Here is a 24,460-nt window from a genome sequence, read left to right on the forward strand (position 1 = left end):
GTGAAACCAAAATGCACGAGAAGGCACTTTTTTCAATGTTATACTTTGTACAATAAAGGTAAGAAGGATTATCCGTGGCGCTCTAGAACTCTATGAATCGGCTAAGCTTACTTTATCATGTTTTTTACTTTTTCCGTACAAAAAAAAAATCTTTAATTATTTTTTCCAAAATTTTAGTAATCCTTGGTTTGTCCTCGGCTTGATTCTATACCTTGATGTGGTCCAAGGGTTTTTCCACCAAAGCAGCATTACAGTGATTATATCACAGAAACTTGGGATGCGATTATTTTCTTTTTAATTAAGCTACATTGTGATCAATTTTAGTACTTAACTTGACGACCTTTGTTATCCACTGCCATGGTCAAACAATATACAATGTGGGTTTAAGGCCCAATTCTCTCTGTAGGCACCCTTCTTTTATTGCTTTATTTTAAATTAGATACATGCTAACACTCACTGTCACAAATTGCCTTATTCTCTCATATACACTCACAATCTCTCAATCTTGCGGTAACACAAACCTGGTCACAAATGCGAACGCCCGCGATTTGGCCTGCATACAAACCCCCCGCTAATCAAGTGAACGTTTGCGCCTAAAAATTTACTAACGCGGTCTTAAGCATCAACCCACCGGTCGCGCAATCATGAATCGGTCACGTCCGGAAGTCTCTGCCCTCAATCCTAGCAGCCCAAATTCATGGCTTCAGTTTGACCAATAGAAATAAAAACTAGCCAAGACGTCCACGCGCGATCATTGCAGAATACGCGAACATAAAAATGGCCACACGCTTATAAAAATAATGTGTCCACGCGAAGTTACATACATATTAGCACACGCGGCAAAAACGTCAACATGCAAACGCTCGAGCCTTCGCGATCATACACGCACAACCACGCCCACGATCTCGCAAACAGGATAACACTGCGGTGACTAAGTGACCGGTTTAGCACACGGTCTCAAGAGTGAACCTCCAAATGCCCGTGTTCGCGCGATCATGAATCGGTTTCGTCCGGAAGCCCCTATTCTCGGTCCTAGTAGCATAAGTCCAATGCCTTCAGGTGGACCAATCAAAAGATGATGCTCATATCCATTAAACTACACTTTCCATTGCGGCATAAAAATCGAATTTATACATACGAAGTCACATACACGCGACAAACAAACATACAAATGCTTGAGCCCTTCGCGACCATCTACGCAACCTACACCCGCGCTCTCGCAGACATGCTAACATCCCGGTCATAATATGAACGTCTCAGCACTTATAAATATTCAAGCGCGGTCTCAAGCGTGAGCATACAGTCCCCCGTACTCGCGCGATCATGAATCGGTCACGTCCAAAGTCTCTATCCTCGATTCCAGAAGTCAAGGTCTAGGGGAAAGCTCTCATATCCACCGGACAACACGTTCCATGGCGACATAACCGGGAACTTTAGTGATATGGAGTAACTCACACCCTGTCAGAATGTGATCCGTACACCGAAAACTATCAGAATGACGGTCCGCGTGACCATACAAGAACACACGCGAATATTTGAATGGCTACATAGTTACAAACTCGAATTGATACACGCTAAATCACGTACACGCGAGCACACGCGACAAACACGTCAACACACGAAGGCTTAAGCCCTTCGAGATCATCTACACATACCTACGACTGCGATCGTGTAAAGTTGATAATACTCCGGTAATAAGGTGAGCGGTATAGCACGTACGAAGTTGCAAGGGCGGTTTGAAACGCGAACTCGCAAATGTCCGCGCGATCACGCATTGGTTATGTCGGGATTTCGGGAAATCTACCTTCCATCCTAGCAACTTAGGTCCATACATTCAGTATGACCGATCGAAAAATAAAGCTCATACCCACTAGCCGACACGTTCCATGGCGACATGACTGGGAACTCTAGTTATGTGGTAAAACCCACTTTCTTCTAGAATCTGAGCCATACACCAGAAATCATGTATCAGATTCACGAGCCGCGCACCATCATTCCAGAATACACGCGAATATGCGAAACACACGGTTATGAAATAGAATTTATTAACACGAAGTTACATACACCTTAGCACACGCGATCGAACATGTTAACGTACAAACCCTCGAGCCCATCGCGATGATACACGCGATTGCTAAGTCTCTACGCCCGCACATATCTGAACCGTACAATGAATATCACATTCAGAAAAAAAACGGCCCGCTGTAATTGGCCTTAAGCAGTGTTTTGTTGGGCAATATTGCCTATTTCGTCTGCAATTGTAGTGTGTGATTTTAATGAGGAACCCTTCCGAGTATCTAGCTCTGCAGCTTCAGTAGGACAACTCTTGAAAAAAAAAACTTAACAAGGTTGTAGACATTTAAATTATCTTACTTATTTTCTCTTGCCGTGATAATCTGATGCATATAGTGCCACCTAGTGGTGAAAATTTGGGTTTTCTGTATGCTAATTGTTGAAAAATCCCATACAAACTTCACGCACGTTGCACAGTGGTCGGAAACGCCAAAAACGTGAACTTAATTCACTAGAGGCCAAACCATCCAATATATTCACAGGGTGTCTTTGGAGGAATTGTTCGTATGAATATTCTCCACAATCTGATAAGAATTGAAATTAGACATGGCTTACTATGATCGAACTAAAAAAATAACTTTTTATACTGACGAGGTAGAAAGTCTTTGACAAAGTTTTAGAAATGCTCATAGTGAAGAACTTTGTTGAAGAACTTGAGTTTGTAGGACTAAAGGTTATCGATTTATAAGGCGTTTTCTATGGCAACCCCCTTAAATCTAGTTTTTTTTAATATAACTTTATTTATTGTGACTTTTCGTGCTAACCATGTTCAAAACAAATGTGTAGGTATCAAAACTACATAATATTGTCGAAGACTGCATGTAAAAATACTCATTCGTTTCAAAGTTATTGAAGATTTTTACATTTTTTACACCAACTTCATCTACATATAAGAAAGAAAGGTGCAAACCAAAATGCACGAACAAGCACTTTTTTACTGCCTAAACTATTCACCATAAAGCTAAGAAGGTTTGGTGCGTGTCACTTTAGAACCCTATGAATAGGGTAAGCTTCCTTTATCATGTTTTTTGACTTTTTCCATACAAAAATTAGCAAAAAAAATTTGGTAGTTTAAATTTCAGACCCTACGGTTGAATAATATTTTGATTGTTTTCGTATAGCTTTCAAATGGTTTACAATATCGCCTTGATGTCAAAACAAAAGTTACAGAAAATGTTATGGGTCTTTTGAAAAACCTATTGTTGTTGATGGAAAAACGCGAAAAATTTATGAAAAGGTCGTAATAAAACAAAATATTTGTATTGTTAAAACAAAATTTAAAATATCTCGAGAACTACTGCATTTCAGAATTTTTTTGTTATGAGATTTTCGATTTAAAACGGTGTTTAGAATCATATTCAAAAATAAAATTGTATTTTTGACTGCCAATAGTATGAACTATAAAAAAATGTCAAAAGTTGTTAGGAAAACTTTTTTATTGAAAGTTTCTCCATGATCCAAATACACTGAAAAAGTTTTTTTTACGTCTTTCAAACGACAAACATTAGATTGTTGACATTTTATGATGGGGTATCGCGAATAACTTTTAAAAAGGGCATAATTACATTTTTTGTTGGAGCAAAATTCCAAATGTCTCGACAACTATCGCATTTTCGAAGATTTTTGTTAAATGCATTTTGATTTAAAATGATACTTGGAATTATATTCTGTAATAAAATTATAATTTAGTATGTTAGTTAGCATGACATTTAAAATCACTTAAAATCATTTAAAATTTCTAACAATGTAAAAGAACTTTATATTGTTAGAAAAACTTTTTTACCGAAAAGTTCTCCATCATACAATTACATTCAAAATGTTTGTTCTCTCTTTAGATTTTTGTTGACAAAATATTAAAAAAAAATGAAAAAATGTTTTTTTTGTAATTTAAATTTTTAACATGAATTTTCATTTTTGTAAAAAATGACAATTTTTTTCAGTGTATATTTTTTCGTACAGAAATATTCAACTCGTTCTCAGATAGTTTTGCTGTATAAAATACAGTAATCGAACAAAAATTATTTAAAATTAATGCGCGTTGGAACGTTTACGCCCTTTTGAAAAATTGCTCTTGTATTAAAATATTGCAATTGGCAGAGAAAATCATGTAGATTCATAAACCGAATCCAACAACAAAGTTTTGTTCGAATTTATGATGGTCATATTTTGCGATCAGACGGTTTCTCATGGAATCCCTCTTGTGTCATGGCGAATGAGTCTAGGCTATAGCGCCTACGCTACTAGTTTGGTTGTTATGCTTAAAAAAAACCATGTGATTAAATAATATTTGCTGTGTTGCCACGGTATCTTGTTCTCCATTTGTATGCCAAATCATTGGTATTTTTCAATTTATTTAATTAATGACGCAACCCTAGGATGTCCAAATTGGCTTTGAGCATCTTAGGGGCACAAAAAATCTAATGTTAAAGCATGTAGCACTTAGTATTCGGACCAGACTTCCCATGAACATCGATAAGATTGCACCTGTGTACAAAATTTCGTGCAAGCGTTCAACCTCAAACTTTCTTTGCCTTTGTGTACAGGTTCGCCTCGAACACCGAACCCAAGCGAACGATGTGCAAACTTAGGTTTAAACACCGTGTACTTACACCGTGTGCGTACAAAAGAAAGGCACACACAAAACAGAATGAGTCAACATTAGTGATGATGAGTGATAGAAAGTTAGAACACCGCGTGCGTACATGGGGTTCGGTTGTGCAGACGAACATGTATACGTGTTTTGGTACGCATCAGCGCATTCGAGTTTGCACACGAAATGTGGGTTTAAGATGAACACGGAACGAGAGCGAACATGATGTTCGATGTTCATTTGGGAAGTCTGATTCGGACACTTGATTAATTATGTGGCAATGGCCTATAAAAGTGGTTAAATTTGGAAAATTCTAACAGCGATTTGCTTGGAAAATACACGTGTTTCAGTGGGAAAAGTTGCGTCTTGATATGAAAGAGTTGTGCTGGATGGAAGACGAGAACAAAAAGATGGGTGGGTAAGGTGAGAGACATAGCCGCAATGAAGTAGAATGCACTTAAATTGTTCCCTTCGAATCTGTTGTCTTCGGAAACTAAATTACAAGCCTAAGGCACACACAAGTTTAAAAATAAATTATCCTTTCCTAGCGCTAACTAACAAGTAGCACACATACGTCGCATCCTACAGAGTGCTGAACTTAATCCAAACCCACCCTACCAATTTCATTTTGCAAATCATCGAGTGTATTCGACTCGAAACATACCACAGCATTACTATACTCGTTCGTTGCAAATCGCACACGTGATAAGCTTTGCAGACAGCACAGAAATGATTGCCAATTCGAACATGGTTAACGCTGTTTAACAGCTTCTAGTACCGTCCGGACGCTATAGCCATGATGTTGGTCGTTTGGCAGGCGAGCAACGAATGATACCAATGTACACGCAGTACTTCTACTTATAACTTCGCGTAATTGATTAAGTCTCTCAGGTGCCACACACCTAATATTGACGGCTCTGATTAACCAACGAGCGATCTGCGTTTGACGGGCAACTGTTATCATGATGCAGCTGCTACGGCAAATTGATGATTTTTTTGTTCTGTTTCATACCTTATACGTGTATCGCAGTTAATTTGATGACAAAGGGGCCTTGCTATCAGCACTAGACCGCTCGATCGAATAGTACGGACCAATCATGGTGCAGATAATTACTGCTTTCATTCTTTGGAATTAGTTAAAATTGTGAATCGGAACCCCTGTATTGAAACATTAAAAGAATTCTATTTCAAAAATTGACCCTGCACACGCCCACACCTGTGTCTGCATGCTCCCGGACAAAAGTTTTATCTGGTTTATCTTTGACGAGTTTGCGATGTTCTACCTAGTTGCATGTGGCAATAGCAACAGCGTGACTTTAAGAAACACAAACACTTGGGTTTTTCCCCGGAATAAGTTCGAAGTGAACGATTGTTTTAAAAATAACTTAAATGTTGGAATTCGTACAGAAATACCGTATTGGGCAGGCAATCTGCGCCTGTGGAAAGTAAAATAAAATTCTCGTTTCAGTAGGTACCATCAACGGTGATTTTGGCGGTGACGGAATGTCTTCAGATTATCATTTTTGGTGCAACACAATGATAAGCCACTAGTTTGGCCAAATTTAGTTTTTTGTAACTATTCCAAAGCATACAGAAATGGCATCAATCTAACTCCGCACATTTTGTCCCTAACGACATGAATCCACCGGATTGTCTTGAAGTTCGTCCATTCTTATGTGCAACGATAAAGCGGGAGAGCTCAGAAAGACCAACGAGAATGTTGATAACACAAATTAAAGGATTAGGAAGTGGATTAAAATCAAGAAAAGTAATACCAGATTCGACTGTACACAGGTCTTGTACGTAGTTGAAAGCATGTTTCGAAACACTTTTCAACAAATTTGGTTTTTATACGATGATTTTGAACCAGTCACACTGTCGCAATCAGTGTTTGCTGTGTGTTATAAATGGAAATCAGTGATGTTTCCAGTTTTGAAAAAAGGAGGTAAGCAAAATGTTGCGAATTATCGTGGCATGACCTCTGGATCAAAGTTGTTTGAGATCCTAGTAGGAAATTTACTCTTTCGTGAGGCCAAAGCATGCATATCGAAAGACCAAAATGGCTTTTTGGCAGGTGGTTCAACAACCACCAATCTAGCCCAACTTACTTCATACCGAATTAAAAACATCGAAAATGGGTCACAGGTAGACACTGTATACGCTGAACTTAAAGCTGCTTTCGATCGTATAGTCCACTCACGTCTTCTGGCAAAGATCGAGCGGCTGGTGTCCCATCAAATTTCACAAGATTGCTTGAATCATATCTCGTAGATCATTCTCTGTCTGTGAAACTAGGAAGTAACGAATCATATAGCTTCATCAACTTGTCGGGTATGCCTCAAGGAAGCAATCTTGGACCGTTGCTTTTTTCTTTGTACCTTAATGACAATTGCTCAGTGTGCTGTATCGAACTCCAACGACATTTAGAGGCTTTCTGTAAATGGTGTAATCGGCTCTCAGCGTGTCGAAATTCTCTATAATATCTTTCACTCGCAGAAAAGTTCCAATTCCCTATAGCTAACACATCGCCGGGTAATCTCTAGATAGAGTGCCAGTTATCAGAGACATTGGTGTACTCCTGGATTCTCTACTGACATTCAGGAACCATTACTCACACGTTATAGCGCAGGCTAACAGAAATCTTGGTATTAAGAATTGCCACCGCTACATATTACTTGCCAAACATTATTTTTTCTGGAAAATTTTCTACTCTTAGAAATATTGAGCTCTTTATGCGAATCGTTTGTTATTTGGTTTGTCAAATGTTGATCTATTTAGACAGAGTTGCCCCACTTTAAAAAAAATCATGAATATTTGCACATTGGGAACGTCGCATGTCCTTTAAGATCATGTAAAAATTCATTGTTTATTCAATCGAATAATATGTTTCAGTAGTTTCCAGTATTATTTGAAGATAACAAAAATCTATCAAAATTTTATTTTTCGTCGTCAGTTGGAACTTTTGATGGCAGCTCTGCTCCAACAGACTACAATCAGACTAACCACAATAACTCCATTATGTAAGTTTAATGACTGCGTGTACTAAAATGCAGTTACTAACCTGTGAGTAAAACTTTCATAAATTCAAAGTTATAGTTTTTTATATAACTTCTTGTTCATAAACAACCTGCAGGGGTTAAGACTATAGCGACTTTATTTCTAATGGAGGAAACCGAACATCGCATAATGCCTCAAATTGACTTCAATCTCGGTTAATATCGGATTGATGTAAACAACGCTCACGGTTCTTAAATCCCAAACTTTACCTATATATTTCCATGCAGCTGTTCTGTCGAGTCAGCAGGTAGACACTCCGCCATCCAGCCAAACTGCAAAGTTGAATGAATGACTTGAAAGCAGCAAAAAGCGAACGGAGTAAGTATAGGGAAACAGAACCGTACTCATTATCATCATCTCCACTGTGTGTAGCAGCTAGCTAGTCTTCTGCGGAGCGCGCGGAGTTCATTGTCCGTGCGGTTTATGCATTCACACATAGTCGTGGCCGCAGCCGCACTTACCGCATCTCACGTTCAATAATAATAATAATGCTGATGCTGCCACTTCGAGAGGCATACCGTGGGTGTATGGGTGTGTGTGAGAGTGTTGTGCCAAGAGGATACCCTTATTCGTATCCAACAGAAGGCCTCATCTCCGAACGAACGACACCACGCCGTGGAGGCCGTGAATGGGGAAAATTCTGTTGGCAGTGGCACCGGACCGGGGTTCTGTGGCTGTTCATATGAGGTAGGTCGTCAATCGGGTGGCGTCGAGTTGAGCCAAATCGATGCTGTGTTTGTGTACGTGCAATGTGACTGCTCCCATCCCAAGAACGACGCTGGCATTGTGACTTTTTCAATGTTGTTCAAATTATTCAAATGTTTGACCTTGAGTTTTCTGCTCGGATTCGTGAAGTGCAGCACCACCTCCGATCATCGTTTTCGCATTCCATTTCCGTGACTTCATCACAGCACCGAAGTTTGCGAAATTGAAGGTTCACTTTTTCGTGTACCTTATTTCAGATTTTTCTTACAGTGACCTAAGCCAAAAGTATGGTCTGCAACGTAGTAATTATTGTTAATGGCGAGCGAGGGAAAAGAAACTTCTTGTAGTTGGTAGTAACTGCCCGCAGCAAAGAACTGGTTGAAAATATATGAAACAACGGAAGAAGTTCGTGTAAAAATACTCTGCTATTGGTAGATTTGCTTTGATGGTTAACGTTTAAGAAGAATACTTCTCACGAACTTCTTCCGTTGTTTCAATTCTTAATTCTAATATATGTGCGCTAAGTTAAAATATTGCTCACAAATAAAGTACAAGTTTAAAGCTTTCGTAAAATGAATTGTTAATTATGTTTCAAATTACTATTTATATTTACACTTCGAACATTCGTACTTTTTTTGATTTTATTAATCGATCGTACCAGCTGTGTGATAAGAAGATCGCACATTTTCGCATCCACAAATCGCTTGTTTGAAATAAGTTTTAAGCTGATTAAAAAAATCGCATCAAAGAGATTTCATAGTTGTTCACAAAATTATATGTTATCGTCGATCGTTTCCACTTTCATGATCCAGTTTTGTGCACATCAATAACATCGATAACGTCGATAACATGAACACGAGTCGCATTATTACGCGTATCAATTTTGATAAAAAGCTTAAGAATAAAATAACGGATGTAAAATTTACCGAAATTTTGCACTATTTACGAAATTTTGTAAATGTTACGAAACTTTGCATATTTTCAAATTTTTGTGAAATTTAAAAAATAATGTAGAATTTACAAAATTCAGCACAATCTAAGAAATTTCGCAAAATTTTGTGAAATTTACGAAATTTTGTAAAATTTACGAAATTATGTAAAATTTACAAAGATTTTTAAATTTTACAATATTTCTAAAATTTTCGAAATTTTGTGAAATTTACATCTTGTATAATTTATAAAAAATTTTAAATTTCGAAATTTTTAAAAATTTACGTTCCTTTAAAAATTTACAAATTTGTGCATAATTTTAAAAATTTAGTAAAATTCACAAATTTTCCAGAAATTTGCGAAATTTTGTAAAATTTACGAAGTCTTTGTGAAATTTACGAAATTTTGCAAAAGTTACGAAATTTTGCGAATGTTACGAAACTGCACAATTTAGGATAAGGTGAGGCAAATCCGACCTAGTAAATGTTTTTGGCTGTTAAATGCTCATTTTACATCGGATCAAGTTGTTTTATATACCAAATTAAAGGTGAGACTCTTGGGCAACTTATTTGGATCTTTGGAATATCTTGTGATACAAGCGTTTTACAAAAATGTTCATTTTTGCTGTTTCCAAAAATTGTGGGATAAACCCGACCCCCTATGTTTTTGGTTAATTTGATGCATATATTATCCAAACTTTATGGTTTTTCAATGATAAATCAATGAATGTTGTCTCATTGAATTGTAACATGAAGAAAATGGAGTTCAATGTCAACCTTGGAATTCTAAAATCACGAGCAGTAGCACGTAATGATATTCCCATTTGCATCGGAGTAATTGCTCGATGAATACTATAATCATCACGTTTTTGTGTCTTTCGTTTGAACCATTTTGCATAAAAATAATGAATAATAACAATAAAAATATATTTCAAATCGAAAAATAAAAATTTTCTTAGCAAAAAAGCGGTCGGATTTACCCCAATATTTAGTGGTCGGATTTGCCCCACCGCGTCATTTTTAATTACGATGCAATTAAAAAAATATGAAACTATTGAACTAAATTCTTCTACGCACTTTGTAGGACTTTATTCAAAGAATTTAAATCTACTTACATTTATTATGCAATCACTTTAACAATCAGAAATATCCTGTAGTCAATGATGCACAAAAGTCAAATCAAAAGTTGCAAAACACACTTTTTGTCGTTTGAGCATCTCAATGTAGACTAATGAAATGCTGTCATACCACCATTATGATTATTTTCGATGCTCTACACCACAACATTGATATTAGTTCGCGTAGTGCTTCTCATTTTCGGTAACAGAGGGGGGTCGGGTTTACCCAACGGTCGGATTTGCCCCACCTTACCCTACAAATTTTTGTGAAGTTTGAAAAGTGATGTAGAATTCACAAAATTTGGCACAATCTATGAAATTTTGCAAAATTTTCAAAATGACGGGAAAAATTTGCGAAATTTTGTAAAATTTACGAAATTTTGTAAAATTTACGAAATCATGTAAAATGAACGAAATTATGTAAAATTTACAAAATTATGTAAAATTTACAAAGATTTTTAAATTTCACAATATTTCTAAAATTTACGAAACTTTGTGAAGTTTACGACATCTTGTATAATTTATAAAATTCTTCAACTCGCGAAATTTTGAAAAATTTACGCACTTTTAAAAATTTACGAAATTTTGTAAAATTTACGAAATCTTGCAAAAATTACGAAATTTTGTAAAATTGGCAACATTTAACGAAATATTAGAATTTTGTAAAATTTACAAAAATCCTAAAGATTACATAATTTTTAAAATTTACGAAGTTTTGCATAATTTAGAAATTTTTTCTAAACATTTACGGAATTTTGTGAAATTTACGAAGCTTTGTAAAATCTACGAATTTTATTTATTATTTACATAATTCTGTAAAATTTGCGAAATTTTGAAAATTCTGCAAAATATTCTGAAATAGAAATTTTTAAAATTTGGTCAAATATGCGAAATTCTATAAAATTTACGAAATTTTGTTAAATTCACGAAATTTTGCAAAATTTGTAAAGATTACAATATTCTGTAAAATAACGAAATTTTGTAAGTTTTGCATAATTTACAAAAGTTTGCAAAATTCACAAATATTTAAAAATTTATAAAATTTGAAAATTTTGTGAAATTTACGCAATATTGTATTATTTACAAAATTTCGCATAATTAACATTTTTTTAGTAAAATTTATAGTAAAGCTGTTGATAACATGAACATGCATCACATTATTCCGCTTGTCAATTTTGATAAAAAGCTTGGGAATAAAATAACGATAGTTCAATTTACGTAATTTTGTGAAGGTGCAAAATTTTGTAGATGTTACGAAATGTAGTAAATATTACGAAGTTTTGTACAATTTTCGAAACTATGTAAAATTTAGAAAATGATGTGGAATTTGTAATATTTACCAAATTCTGCAAAATTATCGATTTTTTTATTTATTTTATTTATTTGTAAAATTTGAAAAATTTTGTAAAATTTACGAAGCTCTGTAAAATTTACATAATTTAGAAAGTTTTGTAAAAGTTGTGTAAAATTCAAAATTTACGAATTTTGTAAAATCTACAAAAAAATTAAATTCTGTAAAATTTACGAAATTTTGTAACAGTTATTTTCTAAAATTCACAAAATTTTGCAAAATTCACAAAATTTACAAAATTTTTACAATTTAAAAATTTTTAAAATTTGGAATTTTCTAAAATTTACGAAATTTTAAGTACTTACAAAATTGTGCAAAATGTAAAATTTACAAAATTTATTATAAAATTTACAATATTTCTAAAATTTGCGAAATTTTGTGAAGCTTACATCTTGTATAATTTATAAAATTCCTTAAAAATTGCGGAATTTCGAAAAATTTGCGGAATTGTAAAATTGACAAAATTTATTAAAATTTATTAAAATTTACAATATTTACAAAATTTGCGAAATTTTGTGAAATTTACGACATCTTGTGAAATTCTTTAAAATTTTCGAAATTTTGTTAAATTTACACAAAATTTTGTAAAATTTGCGAAATCTTGTAAAATTTACGAAATTTTGTGAAATTTGCAACGTTTTGCTAAATATACGAATTTTGTAAAATTTACTATATTCCCAAAGTTTTCAATATTTCTAAAATTTACGAAATTTTGTATTATTCACGTTTTTTAAAATTTATGGAATTTTGTAAATTTTGCAAAATTTTGTATAATTTACATAATTCTGTAAAATTTGCGAAACTTTGTAAATTCTGCAAAATTTTCTAGAATTGAAATTTCCAATATTTTGTCAAATATACGAAATTCTGTAAAATTTACGAAACTTTGTTAAATTTTCGAAATTTTGCAAAATTTGTGGCTTACGAAATTTTGTAAAATTTGCAAAATTTACAAAAGTTAGTAAAATTTACAAAAAATTTTAATATATTGAAATTTTGTAAAATTTATTGTAATATTTGCATATTTTGTAATATTTACAAAATTTTGCGCTTTTTTTGGTACGAAATATTGTAAATGTTACGAAGTTTTGTACAATTTACGAAATTTTGTAAAGATTTGAAAATAATGTGGAATCTGTAAAATTTATAAAATTCTGTAAAATAAATAATTTTTTTTTAAATTTACTATATTCTGTAAAATTCACAAAATTTTGTAAGGTTGACGAAGTTCTGTAAAATTAACGAAATTTAGAAAATTTTGTAAGTTTTGTGAAATTTAAAATTCACGAAATTTTGTAGAATCTAAAAAAAACATTTAATTCTTTAAAATCTACAAAATTTTGTAACAGTTCTAAAATTTGCAAAATTTTGTAAAATTTACAAAATTTACAAAATTTTATAAATTTCACAAAATTTACGAAGTTTCTATAATATAGATTTTTTTTTAAATTTAGAAATTTTGTAAAATTCACGAAATTATGTAAAATTTACGAAATTTTGCAAAATTTACAAAATTGTGCAAAATGTAAAATTTACAAAAAAATTTAAATGTGCAATATTTCTAAAATTTACGAAATTCTGTGAAATTTACGACATCTTGTTTAATGTATAAAATTTGTAAAATTTTCAAAATTTTGCAAAATTTACAGAATTTTTAAAGTTTACGAAATTTTGTAAAATTTACGAAATCTTGTAAAATTCACGTAGTTGCGTAAAATTTGCAACATTTTACAAAATATACGAACATTGCAAAATTTACGAAATTCCCAAAGTTTCTAAAATTTACGAAATGTTGTATAATTTATGATTTTTTTTTAAATTTATGGAATTTTGTAAAATTTGCGAAATTTGTATAATTTACGTAATTCTGCAATTTCGCAAAGATTTTGCCAATATTACAAAATTTTTCAATACCTAATTTCCAAAAAAAAATATATACGGAATTTTGTTACATTCACGAAATTTTGCAAAATTTGTAGTTTCCAACGGACGAAATTTTGTAAAATTTGCAAAATATTTCCAAATTTACAAAAAATAAAAAATTTAGATATTTTGTAAAATTTACGAAATATTGCACATGAACATGAATCACATTATTCCGCTTGTCGATTTCGATAAAAAGCTTGGGAATGAAATTACGATAGCAGAATTTACGAAATTTCGTAAAAGTTGCGAAAGTTTGCAAATGTCACGAAATGTTGTAAATGTTGCGAAGTTTTGAACAATTTACGAAATTTTATGAAATTTAGGAAATAATGTGGAATTTGTAAAATTCTACAAAATTCTGTAAAATTAATGATTTTTTTAAATTTATAATATTTTGTAAGATTTACAAAATTTCGTGAAATTGACGAAATTCTGTAAAATTTACGAAATTTAGAAAATTTTGTAAAAGTTTTGAAAAATTTAAAATTTACGGAATTTTGTAAAATCTACAAAAAAATTAATTCTGTGAAATTTTTCTAAAATTTGCAAAATTTACAAAATTTTGTAAAATTCACAAAAATTACAAAATTTTGTAAAATTCACAAAATTTACAAAATTTCTATAATTTAGAAATTTATAAAATTTAGATATTTGTAAAATTCACGAAATATTACAATATTTACAAAAATTTTCAATATTTTCAAAATTGCGCAAAATTAACGAACTATTGTAAAATTTACAAAATTCTACCAAATTCACAAAATATTGAAAATTTGCGATGTTTTGTAAAATTTATGAAATTCTGTTGAATTTACGAAAATTTGTTAAATTTATGAAATTTTACAAAATTTGTAAAGTTTACAAAATTTTATAAAATTTACGAAGTTTTTTCAATAATTTACGAAGTTTAAAAAATATTTTGTGAAATTTTACTATTGAAAAAATATTATGTACATCTATACTTGCTATTGTTACAAAGAATCGAAAAAACTGTAGTTTCAAGCTCTAGATCAAAAATTACAGGAGATAGATTTCCGTAGTTGGTGAATCGATTGCCTTGTCGTTTACACCAGTGAGACGGTTTAGATTTAATGTTTAAATGGGACCAATTTTGATGCTAGTTTGGATCTATCATCTAACGGGCTTCAAGTTGGTGCTAGTTACTGACAAGACGAGTTCGAAACACCAAACCCAACTAAATTTATGATCGTTCCTTCTGACCACGGTGACTCAGATTTTTTTTCGAAATCAAGATATAAAGCGAAAATATCCGGCTCCGGCGAAAAACTTGTAGCTTGTCGAAGATGTTTGCAGGATCTCTTTGGTGGCATAATGGCAATGTGTTTCGGAATAACCACACAAACACCCGAGCAAATATTAAAAAACTTCTCCCTATGTTTTTTGTTTGACCTTTACATGCATAATGATTCCTGCCGAAGGTTTCAATCTCAGAACTGACCATCTGTTGCGCCCGATATTGGACTGATAAAACAAGTTATCCAGAACATGCAAAAGAACTGCTGCCACAAGTTAGGCGAAATGCAAGAAAAGGAACCTTTCGCTGCCGCCACACCGACCGGACAAAGTGGGTACCGGGGGTGCCCGGGAGGAAAAACAAGTTTCACAAATTGATAATCTGCAGCGGGCAGGCAGAGCATGTAAGACGAAGAAGTTTTGCGATAAGCAGAACTGGCCAAACTCGTTCCCACTCCAGGCTCGGCTCAAGCTTAACGCTAAACAGAACACACCGTCTCAACGCGTTATCTTCTTTTGCATCCCGTTTCTTACGTTCGTTCGAACGCTCGAGGCTTTCGAGGTGCCACATTTCGCCACGCCCGGTTTTGCGATAAGAGTTTGCATTTGCCCGAATTTGCATTTTCTTAACCTATTTCGAGTCTGAAATTATTATTGCTGCGAAACATTCCAATCTAACCTAATCAAATCGTCGCGATCTGGACACAGATGCAATCGTAAAAATTTGATTATTATCAGTACGTTGCAAGATTCCATTAATCCCACCCCGAGCTAAATCTGGTATGATTGGAACCCTCCCCCTTGTCACTGCCTTAACGATGAATCGAAATTGTAAAATAATTTGCACCGAAAGAAGGAAAAAGACGAGAATCCATTAGTGACCACTAACCACGTTTTCCGTTCCATACTGTACTGGACGTCAAATCGATGGTCAGCCATGATGACGACCGACGTGCCGACGCAGTTTAATGGACTACTGAACCGGACAGCTCAGACAGACAACCGGTCGTCTTTATAACACTGACTGGATGGGCGAGTATTTGGCCAACTATGGACAACCTTACATATTGGTATAGCATTTTTGGTTAATATTTCTTTTTGTTCAGACTATCTAGCTAGCGGAAATGAATAATTTGTTGATTTATAGGGAAAAAATTGAAACAAATACCGTGACTACCTATTCACCTAACTATAATCTCTACTAATATTATTCACTAAGTTCAAGTGGGCAGCAAAATGTTGAACTTGAACCCATTGAACGTGGCAGCGAATACAGTCAGCATGGCCGCAGGCGAAACCACTTTTGGACGTTCGTACCTAACCTTCGAAAGATGATATTGGCCAAATGACGTGTCACAGTGCATTAACTGACCGGTCTTCCAACCATCCTGAAAGAGAAAAAGTATTTTAAACTTGCACAGTTTCAGACAGTTTTGTTTCCATTTTTTATCCTAATCTATTCTTCAAGGAATTGAGCACGCCTTAATGCTTTACCCAGACTTTGCACAAGGTATAATCCCGCACACACTCGGGGCGTACTTATTGCCTATTTTTCTTTGACACTTTGACGTCGGGGCACGTTCCGAAATCAGCAACCCCTCACTAAATGGTGTGTCTGATCTGGTAGTTTATTGGTACCATATCGATTTCATGCGAAGGGATGAATCTTATGTGTTTTTTCTGCTATTGAACAGGATGAACCCCTCGTAGTTTGCGGTACTTTTTAGATGGATTCCAATTGTTGAACCACCAACCAAGTCTCCAACGCCTGATTTTGAAATGGTTAAAAGATAAGTTCCTATTGTTCTATAATCCTCTATCGAAAATTCTGTAATATTGAAAAGTTCGATGGAAATTTCAATGAATGAGCTCGATCCTTCAATATGGTACAACTGAGAAACATACCGAAACTTTCAAATTAATTGAAATTGAATTCTTAAAAATGAAGTTTCAAATCAATCTGCGACGAGAAACCATAATAAAACACATTGCGTGAACGAGCTCTTAGAAATTTGTCAATTTTATTCTGCTGCGATGCAAGTTATCGATACGTCAAAAAAAAAAAATTAATTTCTTCAGGAGTCCTAGTATTTAGAAAGTGTTTTTTCAATAATCTTTATACCCATCGACTCTGGACATTATTCTTCTGGCTAAGACCCTAAGGCTTCTCCCGAACCCAATCAAAACGGTCAAATGTATTTACTGTTTTTCGACAAGGTTAACGTACTTAAGAGTCTTCAGCAAAGTTCAGTTGGATTTTTGCATTTCGCATTCATCTCGTCAGTAACTAGCACCAACTTGGGGCCAAGTTAGACCCTTCTTTATTTGAGAGGTTCGTGGTGGTCGCGATTGAAGACCAATAGATCAACTAAAATCCCAAAAACTCAAAAATTTCCATTAGTATGAGTATTCCTCGTACGCTAACGAATAAATTGAATGAATAATATTTTTTCCTGCATTCGTTTTTCCTAAAAAATCGCTGTTTTAAGCTCTAAAAATTGTATTAAAAAATCTCATTCACAAAACAAAATTTTGTGCATTGAAATGGAATCATTAAGCCCTACCCAAGGTTGAGGGGTTTGACGGTATTGCAAACATCATCAAGCATATTGCGTGCGTCGGTGCTACAGAAGATCTGACAGACAATTGCTTTAAGATAGTTATTATATTACGCCTCGATAGTGGTACATCGAGAAGACCGAGAGGGCTTATGCGCCTTTTTATGTTCTATGTTTTTTCATACACTGTACCTGCGCATACCAACGCTCAACCACTAGTTTGTGCGCGGTGACGTAGCCGACTGGCGAGTCGACGTGAATTGACTTTTGCTGTGTGCCGTGTTTGCAAACATTGTACCGTAAACCAGGGTGACATTGATCATTTTTCGCAGTAATCATTACATATTGTTCGACGTAACACATTTTTTTCAAGTTTAATATTTTTAAACCATGTACTGATGTATGAAGGACATGATTGGATGGTTTTACCTGAAATTATCTGCTTACTACTATTTTTTAAAAAATCATTACAATTTGAGGTCCGTTTCATATTCCTGGGTGACTTTGATAACCTGTATGTTCGCCCACATTAAGTTCTTGATGTCAATGTTTTTCATTCAAATGTTTGTTTAAACTAATTTTGAAACGATACCCATCGTTAAATAGATGTTAATTGGCATTGTACACAGCATTTCAATATACTATAAAATTCAACTGACCAAAAGTCGTTTAAATCGGGTCTAACTTGAATAAAGGTATCTAAAAACATGTTTAACTGCTAAATTTGTTTTATTTCAGCGGTTTATCAATTAACAAAGATTTTCATCCATTTTAACATATTGGAGTATATAAAAAAATATTGCGAATTTAAGCTTGAAATAATTTGAAATAATTGCTAACTAGTTTCACAAAACAATTTTTTTAAACTAAGCAAGCTCTCAGAAATCGATTTGGCACATCCGATACCAAAGAAAAATAAAAACTCGCTTGGAATTTACTATTCTTGCTAAAATCTAAGATTTATTTGTTGTATAAAAAATGAACACTTTACGAAGCTTCGTCAAAATAAAATAAAGAAAAAGTTTAGATTTTTGCATATTTTGTACTCAAAAATCGAATAATGTGCTCAAAAAGTATAACTAATCACTACTTTATAAGTTTAGAGTAAAACTCATTACAAATTTGAATGATTAGGTAGACTATTCCAGTTAAATATGTAATCTACGAAAAAAGTTTCGAGTGTTCAAAGTCACCCTGACGATCAAAGTCACTCCGGTTTACGGTACCACAATTTGATAGCGGCATTCGTAGACGGGGATTCATTGTGTGTCCATTTATCGGTAGACTTCGTCATCGTGCATAGACTAATTAAATTAATTTAATAATTAAATTAATTTAATAAATGCATAAGTAGAAACCTATTAGTTGTCATTTTGTAATAATCGTAGTTTTTCGTACTAGTGTTTAATTGTTATGTGCTAGTCGTATGTCTAGCTAGGTATGTGTTCGTCTGAGTATTTGTGACAGTTGGGCCAGGGAATGGATGCAGAACTGGCGTATATGATAGAATAGCGGCTCATACTTCCGATGTTCAATTTGCACATTTGGTTCTATTAATTCGGGATTGGATTGAATAAATTAAGGTACAATGAATTTATTGACGCACGTGAATCATCCATTCCCGGCCAGAGTAGCATGATGAAAGTGTTTTTCTATTCTACTTCATTAGTCTGTTTCTTTTGTACATCTATTAGTTCGCTTTTTCATTATTGATGTATACCAAAATAGTATCGGTCAATTTATACACTTCTAACCAAGCCTTTGCATAGTTTTTCTTCTTTATTCGGCATGTTATGATGCCTTTTATTAGTATATCTCTACTATACGCTATCTATACTCAAAGAGGTACAAACGTACGTGGCCTTCGCGATAACATAAACCTGGTCACAAACGCGACCATGCAATTGCAATAATCCACACATACTTATTCCCGCGATTTCGCTTACATGAAAACACCCCGGTAGTTAAGTAAACGTAGCACCTATAAGGGGCCATACACAAATGACGTAGCTTTTTTTCGGCGATTTTTGACCCCTCCCTCCCACCTCGTAGCATTTGGTCACAAAATTCTAACCTCCCCCTCGTAAATAACGTAGCATTCACCTACGCCCTCCCCCTCGTCCCGTGCAAAGCGGCCGGGGGATGAAAAAAATTACATATGTTTTTCAATTATTTGAAATACATGTTTGACTATCAACATTTTCATTAAAAAGGCAAATTGCGTTCAAAATAAGCCCATTCAATGACAAATATAGTGGTAATAATTTTTTTAAATTTTATATGGCAAGGGGAGCATGAAGAGAAGTTCTCTCAGTTCACAATCCTGCAGCCGCCAATGATTCTAAGAAGCATACGTTCATCTTAATTAAATTACTAAATTTTGTTTGGTTGAATCCGAAGTGAAAATTTAATTCAGCTACCAAACTAAGTCTGCTAGCTGGCAACATTAGCTAACCAATGTAGCAAGTTAAATCCGCATACAAAATCTTTTCGTATTTTTGCGAACTTGTAATTCCGCTAAACGTAAAATTTACCTCATGAAAAACCGCGTCAAAAGTAACTTGTTTAAATTTAAATCTCTTGGGAATGGAGGACCATTAAGTTGTTTTCTCTAAACAATGGGTTTTAAACTTAATGCTACGTCGCACAACTTCTGACCCTACCCTCCCCCTCGTCACACTTCGTCACAAATTTGGTATACCCTCCCTACCCCCCAAAATGCTACGTCATTTATGCATGGCCCCTAAACTTCCAAACGCGGTTTCAAACATTAACCCACTACTCGCGCGATCATGAAACGCTCACATCCGGTTGTCTTACCTCGGTCCTAGCAGTCTGTACTAATGCCTTCTGTTGAACTAATCAAAAAATGGAACCTCATATTAACTAAACAACACGATCCATGGTGACATGACCTGGAACTCCAGTGATATGGGGAAACGGACTCTGTTTTATCATCTGTACCGCACTCTAAAAATTAAGCACCAGGTTCACGGTCCGCGCGCGATCATTCAAGAATACATGCTAATGGTTATAAAATCGAAATTATACACGCGAAATCACATACACGTGACAGACACGTCAATATACAAATGCTTGAACCCTTCGCGACCATCCACGGCACCTACACCCCCGATCTCGTTAACATGATAACATCCCGGTGATAAAGTGAATGTCTCAGCTCCTATAAATTTTCAAACGCGGACTCAAGCGTGAATCTAAAAATTCTTGCGCTCGCACGATCATGAATCGGTCACTTCCGGAAGTTTCTATTATTGGCATCAACAGACTATGTCCATGCCCTCAATTGGACCAATTAAAAAAAGAAAGCTCTCATATCCACTGGACAATACGTTCCGTGGCGACATGACCGGGGACTCTAGTGATATGGGGTAACTTACTCCCTGTCAGAATGTGAATTGTACACCGAAAATTAACTATCAGAATGAGGGCCGCGTGACCATCCAAGAACGCACGCGAATATAGGAATGGCCATACGGTTACAAAATCCAGTTTTGTACACGCGAAGTCACATGCACGTGAGCACACGTGACAAAGACGTTAACATGCGAACGCTTAAGCCCTTCGCGATTAACAGCGCACATTTACGCCCGCGATCGCGCAAACTTGATAACACACCAGTAATAAGGTGAAGGTTTAAGAAGTTTCAAACGCGAACCTACAAACGTCCGTTTTCGAGCGATCACGTCCGGAAACCATTACCCTCTGTTATAATAGTACATTCAGTAGGACCAATAAAAAATAAGCTCATATCCACTAGACAAATCGTTCCATGGCGACTTGACCGGAAACACTAGTGATATGGAAGATCTCACTTTCTTCCAGCATCTGAGCTGTGCACCAAAAATAAAGTATTAGGTCCGCGCGCGATCATCCAAGAACATACGCGAATATGCGAAAGGCACACGGTTATAAAATAGAATTTATACACTTGAAGTTACACGTTAGCACACGCGACATACAAATGAACACGCGATCGAACACGTTAACGTACAAATGCTCGAGTCCTTCGCGATGATACACGCAATTGCGAAGTCGCTACGCCCGCACATACCTGAACCGTACAATGAATATCACATTCAGAATCACGGCTCGCTGCAATTGGCCTTAAACAGTGTTTTAGTGGACGCCATTGCCTGTCTCGTCTGCAAATTGTAGTATGTGATTCTGACGGGGAGCCCTTCCGAGAACCTAGCTCTGCAGCTCCAGTAGAACAGCTCTCGAAAAAAGGAAGTTTTAAGTGTACTTATCATGTAAATAAGGAGCTAAATAAATCTTAGAAACTAACTTATAAACTTTAAAGAGCACTATTCGTTGCAATTGGTGATAGCAACGATTTTTGTCGGAAATTGCTTATAATACTGCCCTCTCGCAGGTTGATGGGATTGACGGTATTGTAAACATCATCAAGCCACAATATATTCAATAGAGTTATCTAAATATAAGGACCTTCGCTCTTTTTAGTTTTTATTTGCACCAAGTTCTACTACTAGAGGTTAATTAGTTCTCATGTTAATATTCCACCAAACATTATGACTACTGAGGATTTGATTTATATAAGAAGCCCGCTTCAAGATGTTGATTACAATACGCCTCGATAGTGGTGTGTCGGGGAGGCCGGGAGGGCTGATATGAGCCTTTTGTCTGTTCTATACCTTTCCTCTATTCACCAGCTCATAACCAACAATCAACCAGTAACAAATAGATAATTGAGAAAGGATGTGCTATGTGTGGTGATTGGCTATTCAAGTATTAGTAGTGTTTGAAGTACTAATGTATGTCTCATGTGATGATCATAACTTCAGCTGTATCTTGTACCTATCTAATCTATTACGTCTCTCATATATTGTCTTTTATTTCTTCTTTTCGAGTCCTATACTGCCATTCTACACCCGCCTTCAGTTGGGTCAACAAAGATGGTGATAGTGAACGTCTTAACACTCACACATTCTCAAACGCGGTCTCAGCGGGAACGTACAAAAATGCCATCGTGCACGCGATTACGAATCGGTCATGTCCGAAAGTCTATCCTTGATCCTAGAAGCCTAGGTTCATGCCTTCAGCTGGACCATTTAAGAAAATACGCCCATACCTATTAGACAACACGTCTCATGGCGACATGACCGGGAACCCTATCGATATAAACGATCCCACTCTCTGCCAGAATTCAAACCGCGCACTGAAAATTTAATATCAGACTCACGGTTCGCGCAACCATTCAAGAACATACGTTACAAAATCACGTCAGCGCACAAACGTTAGAGCCCCTCGCGATTTTCCAAGCAACATACGAACTCGCAAACATGATTACACCCCGGTGATAAGGTGAAAATCTCAGCACTCATAAACTTACCAACACGATCTCAAGTGTCAACCTACAAACTCCCGCGCTCGCGCCATCATGAATCGGGATCGTCCGGAAGTATCTATCCTCGGTACAAACAATCTAGGTCCTTGTTAATTATTAAAAAAATAATAAAATTGAAAAATAACTACCATATCCACTAGACAAAACGTTCCATGGCGACATGACCGGAAACTCTAGTGATATGGGGTAACTCTCTCCCTGTCAGAATGTGATCCGTACACCGAAAACTAAAGATCAGAATGACGAATATATGAATGGCCGCAGGGTTGCAAAATCGAATTTATACACGCGAAGTCACATACACGCGAGCACACGGGACAAACACGTTAACATACGAACGCTTAAGCCCTTCGCGATCATCTACGCACACCTATGCCTGCGATCGCGTAAACTTGATAACACTGCGGCAATTGTGTGAACGTTTTAGTACTTACGAAGTTACAAACGCGATCTCAAACGCCAACCCGCAAATGCGCGATCATGAATCGGTCACGTCCGGAAATCTTTAACCTTCATTCTAGCAATTTAGGTCTATACATTCAGTTGGACCAATCAAAAAAAAAAATAAAGCTCATATCCACTAGACCACGCGTTCTACGACGACATGATTGGGAACTCTAATGATATGGAAGAACCCACTTCCTTCTGGAATCTGAACCGTACACAAAAAATTAAGTATCAGATTCACGGTCCGCGCGCGATTATTCTAGAACACACGCGAATATGCGAAAGGCACACGGTTATGAAATAGAATTTATGCACGCGAAGTTACACGTTAGCACACGCGACATACAAACGCACACGCGATCGAGCACATTAACGTACAAATGTTCGAGCCCTTCGCGATGATACACGCGATTCCGAGTCCCTACGCCCGCACATGCCTGAACCGTACAATGAATATTACATTCAGAATCACGGCCCGCTACAATTGGCCTATTGCAGTGTTTTATTGGGCGACATTGCCTGTCTCGTCTGCAAATTGTAGTATGTGATTCTGACGGGGAGCCCTTCCGAGAACCTAGCTCTACAGCTCCAGTAGGACAACTCTCGAAAAAAAAAAAAAAAAAAAAAATTGCTTATAATACTGTTCGTCATAATTTCCAATGTTCCTATGTTTGCGACTCGTTTGTGCTAAACCAGGAAGGACGCTTCAAAATTATTTTCAGAATTTTGTACTGAATCCTTTGAATCGTTTTCTTCCTATGAGCATAACAACTTGCCCAAATTGGCACTCCATATATCATTGCCGGTCTAAATATTTGTTTATAAATTAATAGTTTGTTCTTTAGACAGAGCTTAGAATTCTTGTTTATAAGAGGGTATCAACATATCATATATTTGTTGCATTTTGTTTCGATTCCTTCAATATGATCCTTAAAAGCAACCCAAGTATTTAACTTGATTTGACCACATTAAATTCAAACTATTAAATTAAATTGAAAATATTCAAGCTTCGTTACAATCAACCGCAGATAATTCGAAGACTCCTACCTGTGGCAGAGATGCT

General features: G+C 35.3%; 1 protein-coding gene across 19 annotated transcripts in view; it reads left to right on the top strand.

The window, feature by feature from the left end:
- Positions 1–24,460, top strand: part of LOC131692242 (serine/threonine-protein kinase mig-15) — a 250,343-nt gene that overhangs the window by 70,728 nt on the left and 155,155 nt on the right. The window lies entirely within an intron of this gene.

The sequence above is a fragment of the Topomyia yanbarensis genome, chromosome 3 (genome assembly GCF_030247195.1).
Source record: "Topomyia yanbarensis strain Yona2022 chromosome 3, ASM3024719v1, whole genome shotgun sequence".
Classification (NCBI taxonomy): Eukaryota; Metazoa; Arthropoda; class Insecta; order Diptera; family Culicidae; genus Topomyia; species Topomyia yanbarensis.